A 25,823-nucleotide genomic window follows, 5' to 3' on the forward strand; every position below is an offset into this window, starting at 1 on the left:
CTTTTGCACACCTGCATCCTGGCCCCGGTAGCATTTGGCGAGGTCCCCAGCCAGGGGACAGGGGTGCAGATGGATGCTGGCTGAGCGGGCCCTCGTCCACGCAGCACACACTCAGTGCTGACTCCTGAGAAGCAAGCGAAGGGGGACTCTCTCTAGTTCTAGGAGCCCAAGCATCCTTGCCAGAGCCAGTTCTGAGGTGTGGTTGGGGCCTTTCTCCGAGGTGAGACTAGCAGATACCTGGGAGAGGGAGAGTCAGTAATGCAGAGAAGGTGGTGGAAACGGCTTGACAGAAAACAACATAATATAAACAACACCATTTTGCTTGGAAGTGCATAAATCCAACTTGTAGCAGAAGGGGCCTCAGATACATTTTTGCTAGGAAAAATCAGAAATTTGCTTTCAGTGTAACTCATCCTTCTGTATCTCGCCAGACAGCTCAGACTCCTAATACATGCTCACACTCCAGGCTTAGCCACCAGATGCCCCCAAGGACCCCCTACTCAGGGCCCCAGCCCCTCACCTCCACAAGACTTCCCATCTTCCCTTGCTCAAGGCTAAGCACGCTGTTTATTACTGAATTATAACCGTATCGTGTCATACTGGCATTGGAGGCCAACGTGCCGTACCTGAAACTCTGGGGCCAGATGTGTTTTGGAATTTAGAACCTTGCAGCTTACAAAAGATCATGAACTGCATATGCTTTACAATACACTAAAAACCCCAAGGGTCCCCGGGGGCAGCTCCCTGTAATCAAACCCACTAATACATCTGCAAGAAAATCCATGAATATTCAGACCATGAATGTTGGGGAAATAATTATTACAAATAGTCCTTCATCTGTTCAGGTTGTGTCCTGCAAACAGGAGTTCCAGAAACTTCCATTCTGCAGAACTTTTGAATTTGGAAGTTACATTTAAGGCTTGTAGACCTGTGTCTACACATCTCTCTGCCCCACAGACAGACCACTAGGACAGGGATTCCTGGCTCCCCAGCTGTCAATGAACCAGAGGCCTCCATGCAGCATGTGGCTCCATCAGTCACAAATGAAGGAAAAGGACATGTGGGGACCGAAATGATGCCCCATTGCTTCCCCGAAGTGCTGCGCTCCTGGGGCAACTGGCTAATCTGACCAATGAGTCCCAGGCTGCATACACTTTCTCTGTAAAGGACTAGAGAGCATGCTTTTCAGCTTTCTGGCCAGATGGTCTCATTTGCAACTACTTAACTCTGACATTATAGCGTGACAGCTGTCTTTGACAATATGTAAATAAACAGGTGTGTCTGTGTCCCAGTAACACGTTATTTATAATAACTCACAGGCCACATTTGCTGATGCCTGAACAAATTGTCTTCTTTGGTGATCAGGATTCACTCAGCAAATGCTTATAGGACTTGTAAGTGAGCTGGGGGCCTCTCTTGGCGCTGGAAACTCAGCAGCAACTGAAACACAAGTTTTTGCCCTCAGTAAGAGTACATTCTAGGGAGGGATGGGTAGGTAGAGCACAGAGGATTTTTAAGAGCAGAGAAAATACTCCATGTGATGCTGTTATGGAGGACACATGACATTACACATTTGTTCAAGCCCCCAGAACATACACCGCCGAGAGGGAGCCCTGAGGTAAGCCACAGCCTGGGGTGTGGTATGTCCACATAGGTTCCTCCTTGGTATAAAAAAATCTTGCTCTGGTGTGAGATGTTGATAATGGGGGAAACTATGCATGTGTCAGGACCCAGGGCATGTGGGAAATCTGTGTGCCTTCCTCTCAATTGTCCTGTACACCTAAAACTATCCTAAAAAATATATAATATGTCTTCAAAACAAAAATTGTTGGCACCTATAGGTGGTCCTCCTTACTCCCAGATTCCTTGTTCCCCATTTGCCTCCACACGAAAACTTGCTCATAATCCTGAAATCAGCACTAGCAGAGCTCTGTGGTCATCCATGGACCCAGGCAGAACAGCAAAAAACTTGGCCCCATGCACACATTCTCGGCTGAGGGCGAGCAAGGCCACCCTCGGCTCTCAGACTGCAAACCAGCATCTTTTTGTGGTCTATTGACCTGCCATGTTCCTTTGCATTTTTGTGTTTTTTGCTGATTAAAATGTCACCAAGCCTTGTGCTGAAGTGCTGTCAGTCATCCTGAGCTGTGATGCGAATGATGGAGAAAACATGGGTGTGAAACGAGCTTCATTCAGACATGAGTTACAGTGTTCTTGGCTGCAAGGGCAATGTTAATGAATCAACAATATATATTAAATAAATTCCTACCTGGTGAGCATTTTTTAATGTGTCTTTTTGTACTGGCTTCTAACTGGATAGCTGTGTGATCAGAGAGCTCGGGCCGTATGTGACTGACCCTGTAAGATTTGTCACAGTGACTCTGTGGCCAGTCCCTGCAGAGCACACGCTGCTGGGGACCTGAGGTTCTGCACATCTCCAGCCCTGAGTGAGTCGTTCCCTGAGGTCTCTTAGGCCAGGGCTGGGATCCATGCAGATCCTCCGTGCTCATTTTTTGTGTGATTGACTTATGGATAATTGAAATAATTGTAAGGGTGGATTTATCAATTTCCCCTGCAGTTCTATCAAGTTTTAGCTTCGTCCGGATAGGGCCATTTTGTTAGGTGCATCCATATAAAATGGCCTTAATGGAACCTGTTGCTGTTATGCAAACAGCTCCACACCTTGCATGCTTTGTGGCTGAAGTTTGCTTTATCGAATGTTTCTCCAAGTACAACAGACTTCTGGGTCTCTTACCAGTGGGTCTTTGTCTCCATACTTTTATTTCTGGCATCCGTGAGCCTTTGCTTTAGATGCACCTCCTAAACACGAGGCCCAGGTGGGAAAGAGCAGTGAGGATGATGGCCACCCCCTCCTCCCCCGAGAAAGCCCTACAATCCCCACTTGGCTTCCACAGAAGGGGCTTGGGTTTCGGAGGGGCTCACTTCCTGCCACAGCCCAGCCTCTGGCTCCCAGATGAATCACAGAAATCAGCTGGGCAAGAGCAGGTTTCCCTCACCCCATCGGAAGGATCAGCAGAACCGTCTGTCACACCCTCAGCTTCTCTTTCCCTTTTCCTTTGCTATATTTTGTCTTTTATTTTTTTTAGTTGTCTTCCTCTTCCATGAGGTCAGACACAGAACTTGGGGACCAGAAGCTGAAGGGGACCCTACGGAGAATAGAGAAGACCTGAGGGAGCCAGTGGGAAGCCACCGCCTCTGAGCGGGAAATGCTTCCTTCCGGGGTCCTTTCATCCCACAAAGCTCTGAAATAGAGCTCACAGGCAAGTCGCTTTACAGAGTTCCCTATTTGCATGTAATATCCTTTTCCTCTAAACCAGAGGACAGGAGATTTATAGCAAAACCCATAACTAGGCAGGGAAGGTAAGCGGAGGAAGCAAGCAGCCGGAGGCCCTGGGGGCTGTGGGGACAAGGTGAGCCGACAGGACTGCTCCCATCTGGAGCTGCCAGCTCCCTGCCCAGGGGGAAGTTTCCAGCACTCAGGATTGCCTGGCAATGGGAGGTCAGCCCTGGTTTGCTGAAAGCAATCGCTGTTGTGTGGATGGTGAGCTGGGAGGACACCGAGCGAGTCAGAGCCAACGCCTCGGGAGAGCCGCTGGCACCGCCCTGTCCTCTTCTGCAGCCGTCCTGATGCGCCTCTGCTGGGCTAGAGCTTCATTCAGGGAAAGAAGGGACTTACAAATGTTAGTTGAAGGGACCAAAACTCAGAGTTTCCGATTGAGTCACAAGTACATCAAGCTTTCACAGCCAACTTAGAAACTTGAAAAAAAATTACCCTGGACATCAAGAGAGACCCAGAGACATTCCATGTTTCCGCTCTCACAGGACCATCTAATCAAAATAATTGTTTTAGTGACATTTAAATGTGCACCTTCTGAAGTCAGCTCACCCGAGTATACCAAATGTTTATACAAAAAGCTTACATTTGACCAAAAAATGCTGCTCATAGAAACTTGTCTTAAGGTTGTAAGGGGCTCTGGACAAAGACAACTGTATGAAGAATAATAACTGTCTTATTCTGAAGCAGAAAAATCAGATAATACCTTAATTGACTATTGATAGAAAATCAGTTACACAAATCATGGCAGTTCCTTGCAGAGGAATGCTTTGCAGCCATTCAAATGATGCCACTGATCAATAATTATTGATCTGGAAAGATCACCATGTGATATTAAGTGAAACAGCTATTTTCCTTTTTTAAAAGAACATGTGTTTGAAAATACAAGTGCCTTAAAAAATGAGTGGCCAGTTGTGCATCAAAATGTTAACAGTGGTTATTTGAATGTTAGGATTACTGGCAATCTATGTTTTCTTTGTTTTGTTTTGTTTTGTATTTTCTGTTATTTGAAACAAACACAAATTATTATAATGATTGACAAAAATAAAGAGTCCACGAGTACTACAAGTCCACTAGTAAAGTTCTTTCAGCACATAAATGAATACCTCACCTATTCAGTAGCTCATGTTTACTCTGAATTATGAGTTTCCTAAGAGTCAGCAGCACCTCTTGCTCATTCTGTTCTCCCATCAGGGCAGGGCTGTGGCAGGAGCTCTGGTGTGGCTGTTGGCTGGCTGGGTGTGCAGGTGTCAGGGGCCGAGGACACAGTAGTGGGACAAGCCAAGGACTCACCTGCACAGCTGCACCCTTAGCACCACAACTGTCATAATTGAAAACTAAGTCCTTCAAGTCATCTCCCTTTATTATAAATGAACCCATCTCACAACTTGCCTTTCATGTTGAAATCTTGCCAAAATGTTGGTTCCGATCCCATCCCTTGGCTAATGTGAACGTTTTAAAAGCTGTTGAATGACATCATTGTCGTACACATCATAATGAGGGAGGCAGATGAACCAGGTGTCGGAAACAGCCGTGCGTGGACCTGTGTGTTCTGACATGGGAGCCCAATCTAGGTAAACTTAAGGAAGTGACAGAAATATATTTTGCATTTTCAGCTTCCTCACCAGGACTGTTGCCACCTGTAGCAGTCAGCTGCTGCTGCGTAGTGAGCAACCACAAATTCTCAATGGCAAAAAAAAAGAAAGAAAAAACATGCATTTGTTGATCTGTGTTGGGCTCATCCAGGGGGGCTCAGGACTCTCCCCCAGGTGAGGAAAGCATAGCTTCTCATCCCCCCCAAGTCCTAACAGCCAGAATGGGAACCAGTGCAGGGCACTGGCACAAAGCAAGTTGCAGCGGAGCACCTGGGGACAGCACCCGTGGGAAGAGGGAAGGACAGAGTCCATCACAGCAGGGGCTGCCCGGCAGCATGGGAGGGGGGGCCCCGTCGGCAGGGCTATGACCCTCAGCCTGCTGAGGAGCAGCATTCATGTTTCTCCCCAAGACTGCAGCACCCAAACATTTACTCTGCTGATGCCTTGGTTCAGATCTCTGGGAAACAGGTTTGCTATTTTATTTTCTAAAGTTGTGAATTAGGCTGGGTCCTTGGGCACTGTGGAGAGGTGGTGCACAAATGTGCACAATAGTAGGAATGCTGATGGGGAAGAGGTGGGGGAAAAGGTGCTCCTGCAGCCGTCAGTGACCCACACTGCAAAGAGGCTCCAAACCTAGACACCAGCTGGCAGTTTGTGTGTCCATCGTGTTCTGCACAAGGAGGGGCACACAAGCTCCCAGGGGCTTAAATGTGGCTGAGGTGAGAAGCAAAGTGAGAAGTCAAGGCTGCAGTAAGGCAGGAAATGGCAAGACGTGGAGCTAAGCCCACACCCGAGGGAGGCTGTCCTATCTGTGCCGCTGAAGGAGAGAAGGAAGTTCATTCCGGGTGTCCAGTGGGTGAGCAGGGAGAACAGCATCCACAGGGCACTGGCTGTCTCCTGAGCTGGAGCCTTCATTTGCTGAGGCCACCATCACAAAGCCCCACAGACGGTAGCTTAAACAACAGGAATGTGTCACCCCAGTTCTGGAGGTCAGAAGTCCAAGAGCCAGCAGGGTGGCTCCCTCCAAGGCAGTCAGGGCTCTGTCAGTTCACCTCTCTCGGCCTCCAGGGGTGCCCATCAGTCTTTGCCTTGCAGATGCCTCGCCCCCAGCTCTGCCTTCTCCCTGTGCCTCTCTGTCCCTGTGTCCAAATTCCCCCTTTATAGAGCAGACCAGTCATGCTGGATTTGGGCCCACGGGACTGACCTCATCTTGGTCACATCCACAAAGATCCTACTTCCAAATAAGGGCACATCCACATGTTTCTGGCCTTAGAACCACAATGTCCTGGGGCAACACAATTCCACCACAATTCAGTTGCTGGCAATCGTGATTAATACAGGCATGGGCATGTGACCCAAAGGAGCCAGCCGGGTACAAACAGACCACTGCTAAGAATTCTGGGTTTGAGCTCGAGATGGCTGAGGTGGAGGGGTGCCCCAGCCACCTTGGGCCCATCATGGAAAAATAGGAGACAATCAGGGACCCAGCTTCATCTGGGTGGTGAGTGGGACCAATAGAAAGTGGGGACCGCTAAATCCAGGTGGCATCGTTTGAACGCCTAAGGCCAGGCCTGTTCCTAGACTTTCTGAGTACCTGAGCCCATAGGTCTTCTTTTTTTGGAAGTCATTTTGGATTGCTGTTTTCTGTTCCTTGAAATCTAACAAATATGAACAGAAGCAGTTGGTTTGGGGTCTAAAAAGCCAAAGCTAGTTCTTACCCCATTTCAGTGCAAGTTGAAAAACAAAACTCATGGAGTAAAAGTTTGAGGCCATTCTTGGCTAGAGAGAACCTGTCCAGAGACACAGGCTGCCCCATGCCCTGCTGGGCTGCAGGGAGATGTGAACCCTGCAGCCACGCATGCCCCCAAGAATGCCACGTGGGAACGGACAGCAGCATGCACAACACCTTGGTGCTGGCTAGACATGCAGGTTCTCAGTCCTTCCCTGGACTTTCTACATCTGACACTGCATTTTAACAGGATCCCCATCGAGTCCCATGCATATGGAAGCTCAAGAAACACAGTTCCAGCCTTGTTCATGAGCAAAATTGGGTGGATTAAATCCCAGCTATTTTAACAACTAAATGGGATTTCTACTCTTTCTATCTGACCTAACGTAATACCTCCAAGAACTGAGATGATCAAATGTCCCGTGAATATTGTATTTTAAATAATGTATAGATATTAATTTATATCAGCACATAGGATAGCATATAGACTTTGCTGTGAAGTACAAAAGACACCAGACATTATTTCTTAGGTTCATGTTAAGTCTTTCCTGAATTGCATAAGACAATACTACAGAATACTAAAACAAAAGGTGGGACAAGGCTGTGCTGGCCAGATCATCAGCTTTATGAGCCAGAGCTGATGAGTGATGGCTCAGCTCTGTGCTGTGTATGTTTCCACTCACTAAGTGTCTGTAAGATAAATTCTAGCCGAAATAAGCAGGCGATGAGAGGCAACAAAGGGCCAGGCAGTTTATTTGAGTGCCATTCCCGGGTGATATTCCCCCATCTGGCTATCACAGGCCAGGGAAGTCACACTCAGCAGGGCAGGCAGCAAGTTTTTAAAGAAGGCAGGGGGAGGCAGAGCTTAGATTTACAGCAGCGCGAGGATCGGCTAGCCGGAGGCACATTTTTCAGGTTGGGAGGGGGCAGCAGCCAGGAACTTCGGCACGTCATCAGTGTCCGACGTGCTCACCCCTCTCCCCAAGTGCCTTCAACCTTACAGTGTCCAGCTGGGCACTCACTCTGTACCAAACTAACCTCCCTTGGAGACCACAGTGGCTGGAAGGGTCTAGGAGATCTCCAGCCACTCACCTGCTGGGGATGTAAATTCTGTCTGCTTCCTGAATTTCAAAGTGATGTGCTTCTGGACCTGCACCACATTAAAGAACAACTGGGGGAGCCTCTGGGGTGTTAATCTCCACTTATGGTCATTGTTCATGGCTCAGCCTCTGGGGGATACACTTCAGCAGGGTCAGCAACAGTAAGGAAGGATATCCACAGCCCATAGAGGGTAAATAAATCCAAATCACACACACCCCTCGGACACACAAGGCTTTCCAGTAAACGAAAATTACTTTTGGCCTTTTTACATCTTTGACTCTTCATACCTTTATTCCATTTAGATCAGGATGGATATCATCAAAGAGTAAAACAAAGGCTACCAGCTCTTAACCAGAAGGACAAAGACTGCCTGTTGGGAGCAGGGTTCAGCTGCTGCCCCCAGGGCCAGGACTGTGGAGTAGGAGAGCCGGTGCACCAGCTGCTGGACATGTCCTGTCCTGCTGTAAGTAGAAATTTTTAACCAATATACATTCACAAAGTCAACATGTATTGATTCTCTGATATTGATTACTTCATTCTGATCTTCACTCAAATGTCACTGCCTTAGAGAGGCTTTCCTTATCATCCTAACGGCACCCCTTCTCACCGCACCCCGCCGCCTGCTCCTGTCGGCCTGCCACCCTGTTACCTGTGTGCTGTGAGCTGCTTTGCTCCTGGCGAGGCTCCACGGGGATGGGCTCCGTTTGTTTCCAGCCAGGACAGTGCCTGGCAGGGTAGCTGCTCAGTAGACGTTTCCTAGTGAAAAGTAAAACATCAGGTGCTAGTCAAAACTAGAGCTTTTAAAATGAGAACATAAGCCAGATGCTCTGTATTTTAGTAAAATATTTTTGAAACCCTGTATTAAAAAGCAGAAAGAAAGAACTCATGTCCTGCTCAGGAAGGCAATTTATCAGGGTCGATAACTATTTTAGCTTCTCATACTTCCCAATCCGAGAGCTCCGTCTGGCTCTCTGGGCCTATGATCCCTTGTGTGCACAAGCAGGTGTGTGCCCGGGTGTTCAGAGTGGCGTTGTTTGTGAAAAACTGAAGACAAGTATCATGCACCATATGGGCTTCCTGCAGGTATCATCAGAGAACACAGCAAGGAGGGCCACATGCCCCCCAGCACCCAGCCGTGCTCCGCCGGCCTTGGTCACCACCACCCGCGCAGTAAGTTCAAACAGCAAGCACCACCTGTTTCTGCAGTTGACGACCCCAAAGAGGGGTGCCTTTGACCTGACCTGCCCTGAGAGTCTGAGACGCTGCCGAGGGGGCAGGCCAGTGGGCTCTCGGCTGCCTGTGCCGAGGCTGCATGGCAGACCCTGTCAGGTGTCCACTTAGCCAGGCCCAGGCATTTAGGGACACCACGGTGAATGAAGGACCCCAGAAGAGCCAGAACTAAGCTTTTCTTCAGGCAGCAGAAGGGAAGGCAAGCCCCCACAACCCTGGGGTAGAGCTGAGCTACCTCTGGGGCCAGGCTGACCCGGTCCACATCACACCACCGTAAGCACTAGGCAAGTCACGGCCCCTCCCCAGGAGTGGGAGTATCAGGCAGAGAACCCCGGGCCTGGAGGCATCAGGCATTCAGCTGCAACAAGAGCTCAACAGCAACCTAATAACTGCTTTTCAAAGGTAATGCATCTTGAAGCTGTGTTGGAACCACAGGTCCAAAACCCCAAAGGGCACCTCTTGGTGGAGGCAGCCTCCCTTTGGAGCCCAGAGGCTGCACTCAGCAAGATCTTTGTGTTTGTCCCCCTCCAACATCTAAAGAGTTCACTAAGGTGCTACTCATTCGCACTAGATCCTGACCATCAGTGGGCAAATGGCAGGGGGTTTATACACATAACTCTCTGCACAGGGCTCTCCCACATAGACTGCTAACTCAAAGGTCACTGATTTAAATGTTAATCTCATCCAAAACCAGCCTTCAAGGTGACCCATAAAATAAACCGCTGAATCTTCGTAGCTATCATTTTTAAAGCCTACATAATAGCTTTTGACTGCATGTACCATTTTTTATTCTTTCCTTCTTTTTGACCATTTGAGTTGTTTCCAATTTGTGCTATTATAAATAATACTGTAATCAACATCTTTATTTCCTCGGCTAAATTTAAATCCATTTTATGAATTAAAAGCAGCTGAATTGACTTCTGTGTCATTCCTTTTTGAACAAAAATGGAATGTCCTGGTTTCATAACAAGGAACAATCTAAATTTAGGTTTACAGATAGAGCTGTGTGACAAGTCAGAGTAGCAATGGCAGAGTTCCCGAAGCAATTTAGATGTCTATTTAACTTGCCGGTCCCCCTTTTGGGAACAGAGCAAGTCTCATGTTGCTTCAGTTTAAAGTGAATCTCAAGATTGGTAACTTCCTCTTTAACAAGGGTAATTTTTATTTTAATAGTATCATTTCTGGCTGTGTTACTTTTTCCAGATCTTTCTGCACAGAACCAAGGTTAAGGTCAACTGTAAGTGCTTAATTTTCAAGCTATTTGAAATACTGGGTGACATTGAAATGGTTCCTGTTCTCTCGTGAAGTATTTTGTTGCCCCAGATAAAGCGATGCCCAGTGAGAATACAGCTGATAGGGGAGAGGGGCATGAATAGTTGAAAAAGACCAATTAGGAGTCTTAGACATTTCAAATGTGATATTGAAAATTTTTAATTCAGTGGATCAGATGAATAGGAGATTGGTGCTGCTAAGGTGAATTATTTCCTGAATAATCCAGCCTCTCCAAAAGTCACTGGATATGAATTCCATCTATAGAGAACTGAGAGAATGGGGGAAAGAAAAAAATTATAATAATAAAATGATCCAGAGTTAAATAAAGACATAGACGGAATGAATTCACTGGAAGCGGATCAGAACGTGTGAGACAGACAAGCACCTCCAGGCTTGGGAGATTCCAAAGCAAGGATACAGGGAAGTCCTGGAAGATTACAAAGCAGGCAAAAAAGAAGGAGAGAGAAAAGAAAACAGATTGCCTACCAGGAACCAGAAGCAGTCTGGGCTCTGCCTCCTCATTGGCAACAATGGAGGCATCAATAATCTGGAAAGTCTGAGGGTGAAAATTATTTTGAACCAACATTTTACACATAGTCAAATATTAGTACTTAAGTGTGAGATCAAAACAAAGTCACTTCTAGACATACTAGCCCCCAAAGGATCGGCCATCCATAAATCCCTTTTGAACACCTGAGTTAAGCATTTTTGCTCTACCAAAACAAACAAAAATAGTGAACTTCAGTAGACAACATAAGATGCAAGCAGCCATAAGGAGAAAAAAAATAAAATAAAACTACTCCAGTGGTTATTGCGTGAATTTCACATGTGAAAGTAAGAGAATGAGGGGAGGAAAAATTATCACTCTGTCCAGGTAATGCAGGATGCATGATATTTTTAAATGCGCTAGTGAAAATTTCAAGCCAAAACCATTTCAAAAGAATTCAACCCCAGAAAGGTAAAGGTGTATAAGCACGAAGAGATGGGAGTCGGGTAGGAAACGAATAGAGTAAGATTATATGAGAGGTTTTGTCTTATTCAAGAGAAAACTAAAATCTGCTAACTGTAAACATTGTTAAAAAAAAGTTTTAAGAACAATTACTAGAAAAATAGAGATATATGTTTAACTTCTTAATCTCAAACCACTGGAGGAAAAATAATAAAACAATGAAACGATCAATCCTCAAAAGACTTCTATGATTTTCCCATAAAGTATAAAATAAGATAGGAGATACAGTAAAATAATCAGTCATCACAATAAATAAAAGCTGGTCAAATTCTCCTATTAAGAGACAAAAATCTATGGAACATAGTCAATAATATCCACCTACATATACTTGCAGCAAATTGCCTGAAATAAAATGACATAGGAAGTTTGAAAATAAAGAGATGAAAAGAAAATGACTCCAGTTAACCTTAAGAGAACAAGTAATTACCATCTTGTTTAAGCTAGATGTGGAGTGTGAAAATCTCTCTGATTTCTTAATTTAACATAACTTAATTAAAAAATCTATTCAGTGTAGTACAGAAAATAAAGAAGGAAAGCAGAAAATCAATGAGACCAAACAAGAGCCGTCTCTAGAACTTAAAGAAAAACAAAACATTAAACTTCAAAAAAAAGATAAAAGCTGAAGAAAGCAGACAGGAAGGAAATATTAAAGAGCAGAATGCAACTTTTAAAAACTAAATATAATAAAAATATAGTATATAACATAATAATAAAATATATAATTTAAAATACATATGTATGTGTGTAATAGGCAGAATGAAAAACAAAATTGTATCTATGAAAAGACTCATAAAAATAATGATTCTTTGGCAAGAAAAAAGAGCAAATATAAATAGATACACATCAGGAATGAAAAAGGTAACATCTCTGCAGATATTTAGACATTAAAATGAAAATAAGAGCAAATTTGCTATTGCGATGAGCAAATTTATGCTTATACATTTGGAGTTTTAGATGAAGTTTACAAACACCTAGAAACATACAACTCATGAAAACTGACCCAAGAAAAAATAGAAAAGCTGAATACTTCTATACTGTAACTCCAGAGAAAGGAAATCCCAGGACAAAATATCTCTAAAACTGAAATCAGTCAAAGGGATAAATAAAGTTTAAAATGCGTTTATTACTTACAAACTGCAGTCCAGGGCTGTTTCTCTTTCCTGCTCCAGCAGAAGCAAAACTGGCCCTCCCCCTCACCTCTCAGGTACAGATAAGCCCTGGGTTGCCCAGGAAACTACCCACTGATATGGAGATGAATATCTCTCCACCCCTGAAGAACCCTTATTGATATGCAGATGCACTAAAGCCTGGCAAGATATTCTGAAAATATTACAATTTTACCCCCATATACTTATTAAAGAAATGGAATCCATTGTTTAAAATGCCCACATAGTGAACTCCAGGCCCCAATTGTTTTCCTGAGAAGTTCAATGAAATATCTACAGTGTAAGTAATGCAAATCTTATATAAACTCTAATAGAGAATAGAAAAAAAAGTCCAAACTCACTTTATAAGTCAGTACACCCAAATCCTGACAAAACCAATCCCATGAGTGACCATAAATGAAAAATTCCTCAGTAAAATCTCAAAGCTGATCCCAGCTACAAATAAAATATGTAACACTTCATGGCCAAGCTGGGTTTATGCCAGGAACACACTGTGAATTTAAAACTCAAAAAGCAATGTTCAATATTATATCAGCTCAGTAGATACAGAAAGAGTTTTTATAAAAGTCATCATTTACTTGTGATTTTAAAACTTTCAGCAAATGAGGAGTAGGAGAACCTCCTCAATGTAATAAAGACGTATCCAAAAAAAAAAGACAGCAATACGAGAGATGCACGAAATCCTTGGTATTTTTGAAAGCTTCTCTTCTGAGGACAGGAACCAGAATTTCTGCCGTCAGTTCTGTTCAGCATTGTAATGAAGACCCTGTAAGACAAGTGTGTAAGGCGAGAAAAAGGCAAATGCACAAGGATTGGAAAGGAAGAATGGAAAGGGTCATCATTCCCAGATACTGTCACTGTTGGGTGGCACTCAGAGAGAATCCACCGCATAGCGCATAATCTCATTTTATTTTGGGGTGAAAACACTTAAGATCTACTCTTTTAGCAACTTCCTCATGCATAGTACAGTATTGTTAACTGTAGTCACCATAATGGACCTCAGATCCCCAGAACTTACCCATCGTGCAATTGGAAGTTTATACCCTTTGACCAACGGCTCCCTGGTCCCCCCGCCCCAGCCCCTGACAGTCACCATTCTGCTCTCTGTTTCTAGAAGTTGGGCTTTTTTTTATTGCACATGTAAGCGAGATCATACAGTAACTACCTTTCTCTGACTGACTTATTTCATTCAACATAATGCCCCCTAGGTCCATCCATGTCACAAACGGCAGGATTTCCTTCCTTTGAAAAGCTGAATAATATGCTTCGGCTCTTGCCTTGTGCCCACAGGATTCCTCACTCACAGCAGGGTTGCATTTCAAATCCCTACAGTGAGCCAGGCAGGTAACCCTTGTCAGCAGGTAGAAAGCAGTCCTGGTGCATGGCCAGGTCTCCTAATTCTCCCCAAAAGGTCAGAAGCCTAGATTTGGGGGTTTTAGTTGGCAATGGTCCTGATTTCCATCTGCTACAGACAAAATAAAAATAATCTTTAAACATTCCATGCACCAAGCACAACAAATAGATGCAGCTGACGCAGAACAGACTTCCCACCTCTGAGGGACAGCAATAAATGACAAAGGTGATGACATCTCCAGGGCCAGAAGTTCAGACCCAGCACAGTAAGGGAGGCAGGGCTGGAGAGAGGAGAGTCACCGCCATCTCTTTGCCATGGAAACCCCCTGGGAGAAGGCTTATTTTTTTTTCTGTATTAAGAGATCAATGGGAGATTAATAATAATCCTGTGCATTGATGTAGCCCTTCAAACTTGAGTGCTTGCTCATCTACCATCTCATCTGATCCTTGTAACAGCCCCATGAGCTTGTCAAGAGCCTGCAACAACGTCTAACCTGATTAAAGGGAGGTAGATGTCACACAATCTCAGGTACGAGAAGAAAGAGGAGAGACAGCGTGGTACCAGGTTTCAATGGAAAGATCAGAAAGCAGTTCCTTCTTCCTGACTTCCATCGGCTCTGTCTCACCCTCCCTCCATCCAATCCTCCCTCCTGCTCCGTGGTGCAGAGGCAGGCAGGGAGCACTGTGAGGGCCAGGAGGCCACAGGGGAAAGAGCTCCCGCCGGTGAATAGAACCTTTCTGGCAAGATCTGTAATGAAAATACCACCTGATAGGTGAGAATCCTTAGATGGCCCACACGGACTCACGGCTGTCCGAAGACTCAAGCCTTGGCTGGCCACCATAGAGTCCCTACTCACAAAGATAAAGGTCATTAACTGCAGTCAATCGTTACATGTGGCGGCTCAGAGGTAAATGGGTCTCTTACTGAGAGTGGGGCGAGCACCTCAGTAGGATGGCTGTGGTCAGAGAAACAGACACAGGAAATAGCAAGTGTTGACGGGGAGGTGGAGACATGGGAGCCCGCATGGGCGTTGGAGCAGGTGCAGCCCCCTGGAGGACGGTCCGGCCCCATCCCTTTCCCTCCTACACGCGAAGGGGCAGCTGGGTCCCTGAGCCTACTCGGAGGCTGAATTTACGGAGGGGCTTTCAGTGAGCAGCATGCAGGTTGGGGTTAGACCCACGGAGGAGATGCCTTGGATCTAGCCAGAAGGGCCTGGGAGGGATGGGAGGATCTGGAGCCTCCTTGACACCAACCACCTGTCCCTCCTCCTTCCTGCATCTCTCATCCCCTGACACAGGGATGCCACCATGGCAGGGTGTCCTGGCTGGCTGTCTCTGTGGCCTCCACCGAGGCCCTGCTCCCTGGCCCCCAAGCTCTAGTCCAGCTCTACAAGCACCTGGTCCTGGGCTCAAATCCTGACCCTGCCTCTCCATCAGGACCCCCACAGCGGCCTGGGTGGAAAGTAGGAAAATCAGCCCTCTGTGGCACCCTTGCTTCCACTACAGAGGGTGGGCTAGAGGGCCACTGTGCTGTGACAGGGGCTGCACTGCTGTCTGCTGTGAAGGCCTGCAAGGAGCGCGCAGACACCCCCCACACACCAAGGTCGTGATGTGAACCCCCTTGCGCAGTTTGCCCTCTGTGTGGACTTGTCCGCTGACATGCCCTCTGGGCCTCAGTATTCCCCTCCAGAAAATAGCTCCCCTCACAGGTCCCCTTTGCTGGATTTGTGATGCTCTGTGAACAGCGCAAGCGCGTAGCTACCCTGACTTAGGCACTGGCGTGGGCAGTGCACTGCTGAGTGCTAACACCGGGTGTCTGGGGGGACAACCCTGATTTGTAGTGTCTGCCAGCTTCCCTGGTGTGAATACCCCTGTCACAGCCAATTTTGAGCCGACGTGGCGGCATCCGAGAACCCAGAGCTGGGAAGAGATGCACATGCCCAGCTCTCCTAAGCAGGCAAACCAGGGCCAGCACGTGGCTGGTGACTAGGTATCGCTTCACACATGTCATCGGCAAATCCACCAGCCTGACGATGCCCAGCGTTCAATATGATGCATTAAAATGTGGGGGGAGTGTGAACTGGCACAACCACTTGGGAGAACAACATGGCCTTATCTCGTAGCATGTGTACTCTACGACCCAGAAGGTTTGCAGTTTTCCACAGAGAGATGTGTAAACAGTGATTTTGCATCATTTTTGGTTAAGAGTCAAGAAGTGGAAACAACCTAAATGCCCATCAATAGGAACCAAATATAAATAAATCATGGAAGTCATTCAACAGAAGAATGCTAGACAGCATTTAAAATTAATAAACTAATATATGTATCAAGATGGCTGTATCTTAGAAAACATAATATTGAACAAAAAATTCAAGCTTTAGGATGTTATGTTATGCATAACATAGAACTTCTATAAAAGCTTAAAATGCATAAAATGATGCTCTGCAATATGGTATGAAGATATATATATATATTCATTGAAACATGGTGAAATCATTTTAAACAGAGTAGACAAATACATATCCAATTTATGATAGTATTGCCTCTGGGGAGGAACACAAAAGGGATTTCATCTTAGTCACATCATTCTAGCTCCTTTAAATATTGAAAAATGTTGAAAGGAAATAAAAATGACAACATATTAATGGTTTAAGTTCTGGATTCTGAGTTATAAGGCCTGGTGCTCGTTACCTTCCTTATTTTTTTGCTATTTCTGAAATTCCTTTGAAACACTGAAATGCAGTCTTTCATGACAAGAGATTGTTAATTCTATCACTGTTACTGGCAAATTCAACAGGTCAAATATTCAGGCAGAGAAGTGCCATTAGAACGTGATCATTGGGACACTTTGCAACTCAAAAGACATGGAACCATAGGGGGACATTTTAATTCCCTCTTCTCTGGGAAGCCTCTCCTGACATCCTTCTCTAAGCTCTTGGTGGCATCTCATGGATGTTCCTATGATGACATCTGTCACATTGTATGCACAATAATGATGTCTTCCTCTCCCATTAAACTGTGAGACCCTCCCTGGATAGGAACCATAATTCACTCAGTTCTGTATTGTGGGGTGTAAGCTAACCTTAGCAGGCATGGTAATCTTGAATGAATACATGAATGAAGGAATCATCTCCACTTTGTATGACCACCTTCTAAATAGTGCTGCAGTCTGAGTATTTGTGTTTCCCCCACCCAATTCATATGTTGAAATCTTTACCCCCACTGTGAGGGCATTAGGAGGTAGGGCTTCGGGGAGATCAGGTTGTGAGGGTAGGGTCCCTAGGACTGAGATCAGTGTCCTTATAAAAGAGACCCAGGGAGCCTCTCGCCCCTTCCACTGTGAGAGGGCGCAGCCAGGAGGCCCCAGCTGTGAACCAGGAGGCGGCCCCCGCCGCACACCAGATATGCGGGCACCTTGAGCACAGACGTCCAGCCTGCAGAGCTGGAGAACTGTATGTGTCATTTATAAGCTGCCCAGCCGGTGATGTTCTGCTGTAACAGCCTGAAGGGACTGGGACAGATGCAGAGGATGGAGGTCACATTGCCCTTTAAACAGACCAATTAATCATTCGTACCAGTTTCTACAGCAATTGGTGGAGGGTCCCAGGGCACAGCGATGTAAGGCACCGGAGTAGGGAGGGTGGAGCTTGGGAAATGGGCCAGGGCCATGGGACCATGGGCACCAGGGGCAGCTGGCTTTAAGCCTGGTGCTGGCTTCTGGCACTTAATCCAAGATGAGTTAGTTCACCCAAACCCGAAGACATCAAGAGCTGGGCGGTTCCGTTACTTCCATTTCTCTGCCGGAGACAGAGACACAAGTCCACAAATAGAGAAACAGCAGGAGAAGCCCACCGGGTGCCCATGCGCCCACAGGAGGAGGCGGCAGCGTGGGCCAGGAAAGGCCAGTGCAGGGGAGGGTCAGGTGTCAGGAGGGCACAAGCCCAGAAATACAATTAGTAAAGCGTGTTTACAGAAAAGCCCACTTCTCACCTCACAGGGCACCTCAGCCAGCATCCTGAGGAAGCTGGTGACCAGCAAATGGCCTGTGGCTCTGGGCTGCTCCCACCACCCCTGCAGCTACGAGAGCTCTGCCGGGAAGCGGGGCTCCTCACAGTGGTGGCACTGGTGGTGGTGGCCCATGTGCCCAGAACCATTCTCCGAGGCGCATCTGTATTCACTTAATCCTCCCGGTAGCCCTAAGGGAGGTGCTCTTACCATCCCTGCTTCCAGGTGAGGAATCTGAGGCTCCCAAGTGTAAATCACTCTGTCCCCTGGCTTGTCAGTGGCAGAGCTGAATTCAGGGAGAGCCTGCCCCCTCGCCCCTACATCCTACTGGCAGCAGTAACCTTTACCCTCCCATCAGGACAACCGCTCAACCCTGCCCCTCACATGTGTGTCCGCCCACCCCATCCACACGCGCACACACCCCCACCTCCCTCCCTTGCCCGGGGCTTCCAGCTGACAGTCATACCCCTGGGCAGCCTTCAGCGTTCTCTGCACAGCCATCCAGCCCCTGTGTCTCTGCAGTGATCACCTTCTCCTCTCACAAATTACTATAAAACTTGGTGGCTTAAAACAATGATTTTATTATCTCAGTTCCTGTGGGTGAGAAATTCAGAAGAGACTTAGCCGAGTGGTTAAGCTGGGCACCTCCTGCCTGGGTCTCCCATGTGGTTGCAGACAGGCTGGGCCTGGGGTCCTCCTGAAGGCTCTCTGCCCATGTCTGGTTGGAAAGGCTCCATCAGCTGGAGGTCAGTATCCCTGGCCTTCCTCAGACATATCTGTCCTCCTAGATAGATACACAGACGATGAGAGATACACAGATAGATAAATAGGCAGATAGATGATAGATAGATAGATAGATGATAGATAGATAGATAGATAGATAGATAGATAGATAGATAGATAGATAGATAAATAGATAGATAGATGATAGATAGAGATGATACAGATGTAGATAGATAAATAATAGACACATAGATAGAGAGATAGATGATTGATTGATAGATATATGATACATGATAGAGACAGAGATACAGTGGTGTGCTATAAACACATCAGTCCTGGTCACGAGAACCAACCATTTTTCACTATACTTTCCTTCTTTTTAGCGTCCCCTCCCCATGGGGGGATGTGAGCTCACAAGGGCAGGAACCCCATCTGTCTGCTCTGTCCTCGTGTCCTCAACACTAACCCAGTGCCTGGCACACGGTAGGACTTTAACAAATATTGATTGAATAAATCAAATTCTTGATTTTGGACTCCAGAACTGAGAGATAATAAATGTCTATTATTTTAAGCCACCCAGCTTGTGGGGCTTTGTTACAGCCGCCCTGGGACCCCCATACAGCCACCATGTAGCTCAGACCCCTCTCAGGCCCCTGACCCCCACCACCACGACAATCAAAGTAACACTGGCACATACCTCAGGAGGCGAGGCTCAAGTAAAATAAGAAAACACATGACCAAGCCTTAGCCCGGTGATCAGTTTACGCTCCTCAGGAAGGAGAGCAGTGGACCAGCTGGCACTGGCATCATCCTCAGATTTGGCCTTTGGGCCAAGCAGTGAGTTGAGTCCCAGCAGAGGAAGCCAGTTGTAAGACCCCATGACACGAAGCAGGATAATGTATGGAAAACCCACCTGGTGCCACTTTTCCAAGTACAGTTAATGAGCCTGTTTTACCCTCAGGGACCCAGAGTGGCTTCAAGACACAGTTGACCTAGAATCTGACACAAGCATGCAAAGAGTCCAGCAGAACCAGTATCAACACCAGCCCTTGCAGGGCCTCAGTGGGCGCTGACGCAGGAAGCAGCCAGTCCTGCCCCCTCTGCTCAGGGTCAGCTTGTTCAGCCCCGGGGGGGGGGGGGGGGTTGGGAAGGGCGTTTCGGAGGGAAGTCACACAGGAGCCCCCCGATGCCCGCGTACCTGTCTGAGGGGCGGGAATCTTTCAGTTCAAGGTAGCCTCTGCCTCACCCTTGATGCTGCTCAGGGTCCTTTGTATAACATCCACCTGGAAAATTCCTTAATTCCTTTTATAGTTTGAAACCAGAAAATGCAAACAGATCAGCTTTATTATCTATTAAATAATGTGATTCGGGCAATGCTGTTTCCCTTATTGCCCAGACCAGTAGGAATCCCAGTGCCAGATCTAACATTCAATCACAGTGACTCAGTCCTTGAGGGAACTCAGTTGTTCCTTTTTACGGCCTTGATTTGTTTTTCTTTTCCCATTATCTTATTGGATGTGTCTCTTCTTAGTGGCCACACGGTCTCCTTGGGAATCACCAAGCCTGGTGCATGAATGCCTCACCATGAATGGCTTTGGGAACCAGTTAGTAAAAACTGCAAGAAAGACAGTTTTTGGAGCCTTAGCCAAGGGGAAATAGGAAATGGAAAGAGAAACAAGGATGCTCGGAGCATCATGTGTGGCAGCTGAGATGAGGCCCGTGCGGCCATGAGAGATTCCAGAGTGGGACCAAGATGAGTAAGGGGCCATCATACAAGGAAAAGGGAAGGAGCAGGAGACAATGTGAGATGCATCTCTGTGATCCTAAGGAATAACTGAACATTTGGGGGCACCCAGGGAGGTGGGAGTGAGTGCCTGGAGACAGGAGAATAATTATGAATATGTATAGCATTTTGATGCAAAGAATGTCATTTTTTCATACCACACATATTTTTAGATTTACAATCAGAAAAGTATTCCCCTGAGCTGAAGTGTAGATAAAGCCCTGCAAAACCAGATGTCGGGCCTGCTCAAGGTCACTGTCCCTGAATATTGAGAAGTGATGTCTGGATTTGATTCTTTGATAAAGAATTTTGAGAATTTTTATGCAGAGCCTTGGGGCTGAGAGCAGAGACTTGCAGTCTACATTTTCTGTCGCTGCTCTGGCAATAAATTCAAGCCCAAACCATCTCACTACGCTGATGGACAGTGACTGCGATGGGGGGAGGGGGGACTCGATCACATGGGTGAATACAGAAACCACAATCCGAATCTTCATAAGATTGTATATCAATGATAACTTAATAAAAAATTTTTTTTAAATCCAAGCCAAAACAAAGCAGAACCAGGTAGCTCCTTACCTATCTGGCCTTCCAAATGAAATGCAAAGAGGAGTAAAGTTCAGTGGCAGATAGAGGCCATCCCAAATGACCGAATGTAGGCCTTCCTTAATGAGTGAGGTCTATCATAAAGAATCAAACCCTTTGCTGAGATATGAACATGAAATCACTCTGATTTAGTAGGTAAGGAAGGGAAGGAACCTCTTGCTTTCTAACAATTTAGTTTTAGCTAAAGGAAGGAATTGATAAACAACTGTCCCCCACATCGGTGACCCCAGGCTTTCCCTTGTTTCTGGATGCACACCCCCTGCCATTCACTTATTCCTGCCAGCTGGTTGTGTGTGGAGCACAGAAATCCCGGACCTCCTGGTGAGGCTGAGTCTTAAACATCATTACCAGAGCCATCTCTAAGAATGTAGTGCGTGCCTACTGCATCCTGGGCCCCCAAGCACACTCCCAGGTCCCGGACACAACCCGACCTTCCTTTGCCCCACCCAGCCTCACCTACCAGTTCACAGGGGCTCCAGCCACCCAGTTCCCACTGGGGCTGAAACTTCAGACATTTCTCTGAAAAGGTGTACCAAGGTTGGGAAGAGCCCAGTAGCTGATGAAAGTCGCCAGCGTCACCCTCAGTGGAAGTTTGGAGTCTTGTGTTTAGCCCCCTCTACCAGCCCCATGGCCCAGCGGCCTGCCAGACGCAGGAAAAGGAGTCAGTTCCAGTGTTTCCCATGGTCTGGGCACCCGGAGTGTCACAGTGAGCTGAACAGCGCCCCACCCGAAAGATTCGTGGGTACAACTCCAAGTACCTGCGAATGTGAACTTGTTCGGAAAGAGTCTTGGCAGATGTGATGGGGTGAGACCATCCTGGACCGTGGGTGTGCCCTAAATCCAATGACTGGCATCCTTGTAAATGAAAGTGGGGCAGGGGGTTGGAGACACAGAGAGACATGCAGAAGAGACACACATGAAGACAGAGGCAGAAACTGGAGCCACATGGGCACAGGCCACGGAACACTGGGAGCCTCCAGTGGGGAATGGGGCCTGCTGATACCTTGATGTGGAACTCGTGGCTCAGAGACTGTGAGAAAGTACATTTGTGATGTCTTAAGCCAGCCAGCTTCTGGTTTTAGTGCTAGGTACTTTGTTAGAGTATAATTGTGAAATGCTAAGGCAAAATGTACTCCAGTGTTCAAATAATTGAACAAACATGCCCTACTGGTTGGAAAATGAAGGTGTCACTGCTCATACCGGCAAGGGCCCTGGCATGCAGTGGGTCAAATTGTCCTTTTACTGCTGACAGATGGACATTTGGACTCACTGTAAGAGAAGTCTGGTAGGGCTGCCACTGAGTCACATACAAAAGTGGGATTGCTACACACATCAGACTTAGGGATACAGCATTTGGGGGGTAGGAGGCAGAGAGTGTCAACCAGCAGAGCAGAAGGTGACAGCATGTGTCGGCCCCCTGGAGCTGTTTTCCCTCTGGTCCTGCCACGTCACCAGTGTCATCTTCCCGGGAGCACCTCTGGCCACAGATGCTCACGGCCTCAATCCAATCCGTGCCTCCACTTGGAGCTCTTCTGCAGCCAGTTGGCAGTTACTGCTCGCCCACCACATTCAGGCAGGACACCACGCATCCAGACTGACTCCTGCCCACCCCAAGGGGATGAGCGGAGGCTGGCTCTTCTCCACCAGCTCCGGCTGACTTGGGTCCCAGACACAACGAACTTAGGATTGTTTACTTCCTGGGACTGCAAAGCTGGGGTGGACCCTAAGCTCTGTAGGGTCACCAACTCCACACACCAGAGTCAGCCTCCAGGAAATACCTCCAGCCACAACAGTAACACACCTGAAAATCTTCTACATTCAAAGAGCCCACATTCATGTCTGCAATGTGGCCATTCATGCTGCAAATGGGTTCTTAGAGCCTCACGGGTGCTCGCTGCCCTGCTGGATGTGGAGGGGGTTCCAGAGAATTTGAAACCAGAACAGCAGGAGGTTGTGATCCGACCTCACACCCCACAGACTTTCTGGATTTTGAATATCAATTTTCATTCCTTCAGTAACTCAATAAACTACTTCTTGAGTGTAGACACTCTGATCAGGGCTGAGTCAGCAGTGTGCAAGCAAATGGGCAGTTCATTGACCTCACCAAACTGGCACAAAACAAATAGGTGAATTAAGGAGAATGAAGATCACACGGAAGCAAAGTGCTCACCTTCCGAGCTGGCGTTCGCCTCCCTTTCTCCCATCACACCACCTGAGTCCTGTCACGTTCTTATTCCCTGTTCCCAGATAAAGAAACAGAAGCCCAACAAAGTTAAGTATCTGAGTCCCCAAAGTGTTTTTAGTTGGTTGGTGATTCATTTTTTTAACATTGGGGACATTACGACTTCAGAGAACTCTTGTGCTTCTTGGATGGTTCACAGCTAGATTTGCTGGTTCCTCAAGTGAACCTTCATGAGACATTAAAAGTTAAACATACAATATTGGATAATAGTTGCACATTTCCTCCTGGGCTGCAGATAATAAATGAACAATTTTTTTTCATTTAACTTCCTGCCAAGGTCACCCAACTCATAAATGGCAGCACCAGGCCTCAGACCCCAGCTGGCCCGCTGCACGGCCAGCCCTCTTGACCATAACATTTGCTGAATTAATCGCATAAAGTTGATCTGCCACAGTCAGAAACCTGAGCTCCCTCCAATTAGCAAGGATAGATCTAAAGGTGCGGAGTCCCTTCTCCCCACCTGGCTTTGAGATTATGCGGTAATGCAGTGTGATGTTTTTGGATTGCTAATGAGTGCCTCTTTTCTTTCTTTCTTATTGGGGCGAAACCCACATAGCATAAAATGAACTTTTTTAAAGCATACAATTCAGTGGCATTGGGTACATTCCCAAGGTTGTATAACCATCACCCCTCTCTAATTTCAAAATACAACTGGTGACTTCGCAGTGCCTGGTGTCTCCTTCAACCCTACTGAGAGTGTTGTCAGAGAGAGAAGAGCAGAGCAGAAATGCAGAAAGTGAGTCGTGACGGTAGTCTGACTGTGCATCACATGTTCAACCCTTCCACTACCAGGGGACATTTGGGCATGTTCCAGCCTGGGACAACTATGAACAGTGCTGCCATGAGCACTCTAGTGCACATCTTTGGTGGACATGTGTATGCATGTCACCTGAGTGTATGCCTCAGGCTGGAACGTCTGGGCAACAGGGCATAAATAGGTTCAGCTTGAGAGGTAACACCAAACAGCTTTCTAAAGTAATTCGATGGGGTTAGGGGTAAGTGACATAGGTGAAGGGGATTAAGAGGTACAAACTTCCAATTATAAAATAAATAAGTCACTTGTAGGGAAAAGTATAGCATAGGGAAAATAGTCAATAGCATCATAATTTTGCATGGAGACAGATGGAAACCACGCTTACCATGCTGAGCATTTCATAATGTAACATAATTGTCTAGTCACTATGTTGTACACCTGAAACTAATATAATATTGTTTGTCAACTATACTTCAGTTTAAAGTAAACAGCTTTTTTAAAACTGAAGTAATTCTACCAAAATTCATTAGGAAATGCAAAGGACCAAGAATGGCGAGGCAAGGCTGGAGAAGATGGGGAGAACAGAGGAGGAAAAGAAAGTCAGAGAACGAATCCCACCACATAAGACCTACCGGGGGCTTATTATAAACCTATAATAATTAAGACAGTGTAGAAATGGTCAGAGGTGACAAGCAAAGTTTGAAGACTCTTTTAAAGGAAAAGCAAAAGCTCTAAACTAGCAATTTTCTTCTCACTGGGAAATGAAAATGCAACATTAAGAAAGCTTTGAAAGAATCCAGCTGCTCTCAGAAGGGTGGGATGGAAGGCAAAGGTGCCCTGCAAGTTGTATCCCAGCTTGGTGCATGAGACACAAGCTGAGGGGCAGAAAGGGTCCTGAACCCCACCAGCACTTGACTTCATCAACAAAGCCCCTTGGCCTGCCCAAGGGGTGCCATTTTCCCCAACATTTTATTATGCAATTTTTCAGACAAGTAGCAAAGTTGAAGGAATTTTACAATGAACACCCATCTCCCCAAAACCGAGAGTCCACCAAGAACACTTGACTGTCTAACTTTATCCCATAACTATCCAGTTCTTCACCCCATCCTCTTATTTTCTGATGCACTTCAAACAAATTGCAGACATGATATGCTTCTTCCTAAATACATCAGCATGCATGACATGACCTAGAGTCCAGCATTAGTTTACTGCCACTTATGTAAAGTTTGCACACATGAAATACACAGATTTTTAAGCACACATTTGCTGAATTTGGATAAAAGCACATGCTTGTGTAACCCAACTTCCATCAATAAATAGGACACTCCCATTAGGGAATGCCTTTTTTAACTCATGTAAAGGTTCCCTGTGGCTCTAGATAGAAGATTCTAAAAGCTTGAGCAGCTAGGAGGTCCTGAGCAAAGCTCAATCTCTAGAAACAGTGACCTCAAAATGAAGATTATATCTTAAATATAATTTGACTTAAATCTTCATTTGCCAGCAGAGACCAAGCCTCTTCCTGGGTTTCATGCAGGACCAGCCTTGGGATCTGTCCAGGGTCCAGTGAATATTAGATTTCATACAAAACCATAAGCAGAGCAATGGCAAAGCAAATAAAGACAGCATTGGCTGCTTTCCTCAGAGAAAAAGAGTACTTTCCAGAACACCTCTAAAAATATCCAAATGGTGCAGCACTGTACATGTAAAGAAGGATCTGTTCTCTGTGCAAAATATGCCCCCGTGCTGCTTGGGGGTTAAAAGCTCAATGCCCTGAACAACCTAAGACAGGCACAGTCGCAGGGGGGTCATCAGGTGAGAATTTGGGGATCAACAGAGGTGAGGCTCAGAACCTCACCCCCCCTGCTTTGAGAGAAATCTTCTGCATCCGTGGATGTCTTGCTGC

At 46.4% G+C, this 25,823-nt stretch overlaps 1 long non-coding RNA gene across 1 annotated transcript in view; it reads right to left on the bottom strand.

Moving 5' to 3' along the window:
- Nucleotides 1-7,235: 7,235 nt before the first annotated feature.
- LOC140844024 (uncharacterized) overlaps nucleotides 7,236-25,823 on the bottom strand; it is a 55,880-nt gene continuing 37,292 nt past the window's right edge. Inside the window, exons 2-3 of the long non-coding RNA XR_012122102.1 lie at nucleotides 8,430-8,536; nucleotides 7,236-8,241 (exon numbers count right to left, since the gene is read on the bottom strand). This is a non-coding gene — a long non-coding RNA (uncharacterized lncRNA). The remainder of the gene's footprint in view (nucleotides 8,242-8,429; nucleotides 8,537-25,823) is intronic.

Source organism: Manis javanica, chromosome 10, assembly GCF_040802235.1.
Source record: "Manis javanica isolate MJ-LG chromosome 10, MJ_LKY, whole genome shotgun sequence".
In the NCBI taxonomy this organism is placed as follows: Eukaryota; Metazoa; Chordata; class Mammalia; order Pholidota; family Manidae; genus Manis; species Manis javanica.